Source organism: Adiantum capillus-veneris, chromosome 19, assembly GCF_014529385.1.
Source record: "Adiantum capillus-veneris isolate H3 chromosome 19, ASM1452938v2, whole genome shotgun sequence".
NCBI lineage: Eukaryota > Viridiplantae > Streptophyta > Polypodiopsida > Polypodiales > Pteridaceae > Adiantum > Adiantum capillus-veneris.
The window spans coordinates 90,469,860-90,476,391 of NC_140949.1; positions in this window are offsets into that span (position 1 = coordinate 90,469,860).

Consider the following 6,532-nt stretch of genomic DNA (forward strand, 5'->3'; position numbering starts at 1 on the left):
CCATGCACGACTTTTGTGGAGCCACGTCTGGTCTATTTTGGCAGTTTATTGGCCATTTCTAAGGCTCGATTCCGAAAGATCCCTTTATGAGATTGCGGCTAGTGTCTTGAGTCTGTGCAGCGTATTGCAGGGACCATCATGAGCTTTTCTTTGAGCTGGGTATTCTCAAATGTTGAGATACCTTTGGTGATATAGGTGGTTGGAGTACCCCTATCGTATCCTTGACATAGGCTATGTATGATTTGGGATTTTTATGCTTGATGCCATTTATGGAAGTCGTTTGACAACAGTGTATAGTTTTGATTCCTAGTCGGTGTAGTTGGCACTTTTATTCGTGTTTTGAGTTGAGTTTTTTGAATCCTCATATAAAGGAAACTTTGCTAGATTTATCTTGTAAGTCATGAAATTCCTTGTTGGCATTTTTTTGAGCCCTATTACAGTTGAGATTTTGCTACCGATACAAAGGAGACACTGCCCAAATTTTTGCATCTTCTTGCCATAGATTGTAACCTTTGGACCCTCTTTTTGTCAACGATGGATTCTTCTTTTGAGAAACAGGAATATTCAATTTGCAAGTTCTATGGTAACAACTTTACCATGTGGAAAGAGCGCATGAAAGATGTTTTGATCAACAAAGGTCTCTCAAAACTATTGAAAAAGCATCCAGAGGGTGATGGCTACACACAGACTCAGTGGGATATCTCGGATGCAAAAGCAATGGCTACAATACATCTACTATCTGAGTTAGTGTTATTTACTATCATAGGGAAGACAACAGACAAGGATCTATGGGATAACTTGTGTTCAACATGGGAGAGTAAAAGTGTGTCCAACAAAGTTTTTCTCGTCAAGAAGATTATAAAGCTCAGCATGAAAGAAGGTAGCACAATTTTTGGTCACTTGAATGAGTTCAACTCCCTATTTAGTCTGTTGACATCTCAACGCTTTAATGAATTTGACGACAAACTGAAGTCTATATTCTTGTTATTCTCTCTACCCAGCTCATGGGGAGATATTTTGCACAAGCAATAGCTAGGAGTCACACATGTCATTTTCAATGAAGCAAAGATGCACAAACAACCATTAAAGAAATTGAGTACATACGCATTCGATTTGAGAATGTAGCCTCTGAACCAACTCAATCTACTAGTAATGCACCTACTTCTCAAGTGCAAGATACAACTACTACTCTAGAGAGAGCATAGTCCAGTAGTTAGGCAATGAGACACCCTGTGAGAGTATCATGTGTGCTCAAGCAAGTTGAACCATTTATACAACACATATGGTCTCTAACTGTGGAGAGCCAACCTACTACAAGGAAGCTATATAGATGGATGATTGCATTAGGTGATAACAGGCTATGCAATCAGAGTACGACTCAATTGTGGCTAATCAGACATGGGATTTGGTTGAACTACCACAAGGAAAACATTCTTTACCTTGAAAGTGGGTATACAAGAAGAAGAAGTATAGAGCGGAAGAGCCCGAGCCTAAGTATAAGGGTCACCTAGTTGCCAAGGGTTTCATGCAAAAAAAAGGGTGTATATTTTGACAAGTTATTCTCTCTAGTAGTCAAGATGACTACAGTTCACACTGTGCTTGGCTTGGTTGCTATCCAAGACATGGAACTTGTCCAAATAAATATGTAGAATGCATTTATTCACTTGGATCTTGAGGAGGATGTCTACATGAAATAGCCAGAGGGCAACGGCCATATCATCACTTTAAAGACAACTAGACTCAACCCCAAGGCTAAAATGGCGATACAATATTTGTATAGTGCCAAAATCATCTATGTCAAGCACTATGTACATCAAATGTCTCAGGTCTAAAATTTCAGTATTCTATAGAAATTTGTTTGGATAGTCAAAGCATATAGCCATCATTGCTCCAATCATGATAAAAAAGTGGGTTTATAATCGCTTTTATTTATAAAAAACAAAGCAATATTCACAAAAATGAGAGGTAGGTAGGAAGGTCACAGAGTTTTAGTAAATCAAAGCTTATAACATTAATTCGGCTAGACAACATTGCAATAAGAGGTCACAAATAGCTTTTGATGAAAAACAACCATCAACTAGCCAAATAATCCCACATAACCAATAAAATCAACAACAGAGGTTAAAAAAAATTCATATTCATTTGACAATTTGTAGGTCACATCATCAGCAACAAAAAATAATAACATTACACAATCCTCATCAACATGTTTAGTATAAATCTACTACTTATGTTAGCATTTCAAGCTTAAAGAGAAGTCTCATTAGAGTAGCATGAATAGGCCACCCAGAGTGTAGATACCTTTTATTGTCATCAAATAAAGTTGTACAATCCTCATCAACAGGTTTAGTATAAATCTACCACTTATGTCAACAATTTAGGCTATTTAGAAGTCCCATTAGAGAAGCATGAATAGGACACTCAGAGTGCAGATACAGATTCATATTAGGTGTTCCCAGATCAGCGATGACAAACAAAAGATATCATCCTCAAAAAATGATTTAAGAATAATATTCCAAGAACTTTTAAACAACAATACACTCCAATATGGAAGGTGTTCCATAAATTCTTTGCTAGGAAAATGGTACAATCACTAAATAAAGCATCAATCCACAAACCCTTCATACCCAGAGGTCCTACCATGGCAACCATTAGATATTTTTTCAAAAATTATAACCCTAGTTCAATTTATAAGAGAAAACCACGACAAGTGATAAGGCATGAGTCAAAAGAAAAACTTGTGAGGCGATGGATTGCTCCACCATCTTTGCATCAAAAGAATTTATTTTTTTCCATTAAGTCGATTAAACTGCATGCTTATGACACCCGGTTGATTTTTGAAAAAAACTGTGAAGAGGTAGTGTATCCAGCAAGTCCCCTAGTTTAAAGCACGGAACCATTGCCACAACATACTAACTCTTATAACCACTCATTTTCTTAGTATTTCAAGATGAACAGATGCACATCCAATCACCATATTTATTTAACTCAAATAAATAGAATGAAAAAGGTTCTTGCCCGATCCAAAAATGGGTAAAACTTTTTCTACGGGCTCCTTGGTAACAAGGAATGGATCAATATGTTTTACAAAACTTGAAGATTTGAAGAGATGTGAGAAGAAATATGTACATAATGTACAAATAGGCATGAAAGAGAGTGGGTTGTTAGAGACTACTAAAAATGTTTTGGGTTTGTGTGAGCAAGTTTCTTTTGTAGATACTATGGGTGAGCTTGATTCTATAATAGAGTCTAGTTTGCATCTTGAGAATGAAGTTGTGGAAGTATGCTATGTGTAAATGTATCAAGCCATAGAAGCCTTTAAAGAAAACCAATGTTTCAAGAAAACACTTGGCCTAGAGTTCCATGTTGAAACTAACTGCAAGAGTGTAGCAAAGAAGGTGAAATCAGGAGCTTCACATTTACCACCCAACAATAGGGAAAATATTGAACAGGCTTCTTTGCAACCAAGTTTGAGGAATCCTAAAAGGATTGGGCACACCTTCACAAAGGGGTCTTTTCAGGAGTTGTTGATTGGTTGCAAGGAGTTTCTAACATAGGAGGAGACAAAATGCTTCAAAGAAATGCTTTCAAAGCATGTAAAGCTTTTGCATTTGATCCACATGAGATAGGAAGTGTTGATCCTTCTATTATAGCTCCTATGGTAATTTTTACAATACCTCATGTACCTTCAAATATACGACCTATTCCAGTTCCAAAGGCTTATTTGTCAAAGTTAGTAGAGCTATTGAAGGAAAAGATCAAATGGGGATTTTGGAGCCTTCTTGTGCTCCATAATCAAATAGGTGGTTCAAAATTCCAAAGAAGAATGGTGCTCTACATTTCATCCAAGATATGCAGCTAGTGAACAAGGTGACAATTAGGAATGTAGGTATATGTCCAATTGTGGATGAGTTTGTAGAGACGTTTGCAAGGAGGGAAATCTACTCAATGGGGGAACTCTACTCAGGGTATAATCAATTTCAACTTGAAATTGAAATCAAAGACTTGACAACCATGAGGACACCATTAGGTTTGGTAAGAATGTGAACCTTGCTGTAGGGAGCGACCAACTCGATTGCACATATAATGAATGGGATGAATAAGGTCTTATGTGACTTTATTCCTCAAATCACAATGCCTTTCATTGATGATTTGCCTATCAAAGAATGTGAAGAAGGTGAGAAAGATGAAGCTTTGGATCTCAAATGGTGCCGCAAGTTTGTGACAAATCACCTAAATGATTGTGATAAAATTTTGTCTAGGTTGGAGAAAGTAAATCTTACTTTCACTGAAAAAGTCTATGTTTGGTGTCAATGAAGTGCTCATTGTGGGGCACAACTGCAGACCATATGGTAGGAAACCTTGCCCCACAAAGGTATACTCCATCCAAAGAATGAAAGAAACATGCACTAGCATCACTTAGGTTAGAAGGTTTCTGGGAGCATGTGTCTTTTATGTTATTTGGATTCCACATATGCACATGTAGTTGATCCTCTTTATCAATTGCTTAGAAAGAATCAAAAATTTAAAATGAACAGATGCACACGTAGAAGCCATACAAAAGCTAAAGGAGTTTCACCAATCGGCACCAACTTTGAGAAAGACAGACTATGAGTGTAAAAGGCCAATACTAGTGACAGTAAACACTAGTCCTACATGAATTGGATGGGCAATAGGTCAAGATGATGAAGAAGGACACATGTATGTGTGGTGAGATTTGGAGCAAAGGTACTAAGTGCTCGCCAAAGAAACTATTTACAGATAAAGAGAGAGTTATGGGGTATGGTTATAGCTTTGAAAAATGTAAAAGAGTACCTAATTGGTGCATGTGTGGTTGTAGAAATAGATTGCCTACCACTTCTTGGGATGATTACAAGCTGCTCAACACTAGACATTGCTATGTTGCGATGGATTGCCTACATTAAGTCCTTAAATCTTGAGTTTAAGCACATTACAAGTAAAGGAAATACAATGGTAGATATGCTATCAAAGGGCAAGGTATGAAGATGTGTCACAGATGATTGATGAGGGACATGATGTTGGCACACAGTTCTATTCCATCTCTCATGTCAAACGTAACAATGTCTGCATGTCTAATCCACTTGAATTATTCTTGAAAGAGCTTTATGAAGGTGATTGGATTCTTATTGGAAGCTACTTAAGTACTCCAACAAAACAGGATGATTGGTCTAAACAAGAGTTCAAGAGGATATGTAGAAAAGCATTGGGTACTTTTGAGGGATGGTTACTTGTGGAAACATCCTAAACAAAAGGGTGTTACACCACAAAGGGTTATTTGTAAAAAAGAGACTCAACTAAAAGTCATGGAAGAGTTTCATGAGAGTCTATGGGCTGGACACAAGGGTGTGTGGGTGACCTTCTCCAAGTTGAAAGAAAAATATTGGTGAAAGAGTATGTATAAAGATGTATCTCAGTTTGTAGAGTCTTCTGTAACTTGTCAAATGTAATCAAATGTACAACATTGTGATGGGTTGCACCCTACGTATCCACTAGCCATGCACTATAAATTTGTTGTGGATCTAGTCATAATGCCTTTAGGACTCTGGCAGATGAGATACTTCTTGCACGAGAGGACTTAACTAACCAGGTTGAAGGGAGAGCTTAAGAGCAAAAACCACAGAAGCTGTATGCAAATTCCTTCTTGCTGATGTGATTTGTTGTTATTCTTGTGTGGGAAAGATCACTACAAATAGAGGTGAACTAGATGCCGTGGAAGCAAGGGAGTTCTTTTCTAGATTAGAAATCAAGCTTTCCCTTACTATAGCTTACAACCGTGAAGTCAATGAAAAGAGTGAAAGAGGACATCCTCCTATCATCAAAGCTTGTGAAGGAGGAGTCGGTGAGTGGCCACAATTATTGCCATATGCTTTATGGGATAATCGTACAACATATAGCTCAGTAACTAGCTATATGCTTCTGAAGCTGATGTATGGTCAAAAGCTAGTGATGAGAATTGAAGATACAACTCCCACATGGAATGTACTACCTTCACAAGAGGGGCTTAGCAGGGAAGAGCTCGTTGCATTGTGTATAAGGCAACTAGCATTAGGGAAAATTTGGACTCTCAAAGGGGCCCTATAAGGACCTTGCTTTTCTCTCTCTTATCCAAAATGGGTGCATGGTAAAATTTTGCAAATGAAATCAAACTTTGCTAGAGATTTTGGATCTAGAATGTACTCATTGAGATCTATGCATTGATATATAGCATGCCATTAGATTCCTTATATTCTAGAAAATTTCATTTTTTGATGTGACAACTCTGTCTTATTTCAGTTTCAATGGGAAGTCCATAACTTGTACAAATCAACTCCAAATTTATCGGAGTTTGGAGATTTAGAACCTACTTTCTAAGATCTTTTCAATGATATGCTGGTTGATAGGATTTTGACAAAGCGTTTATGTACTTCACTGGGTTGCCCACTTTGGACAAGAGAGGCAAAATCAAACTTCCTTATAGGGCCCCTTTGAGAGTCCAAATTTTCCCTAATGAGAGAAGACCTAGAGACATTGA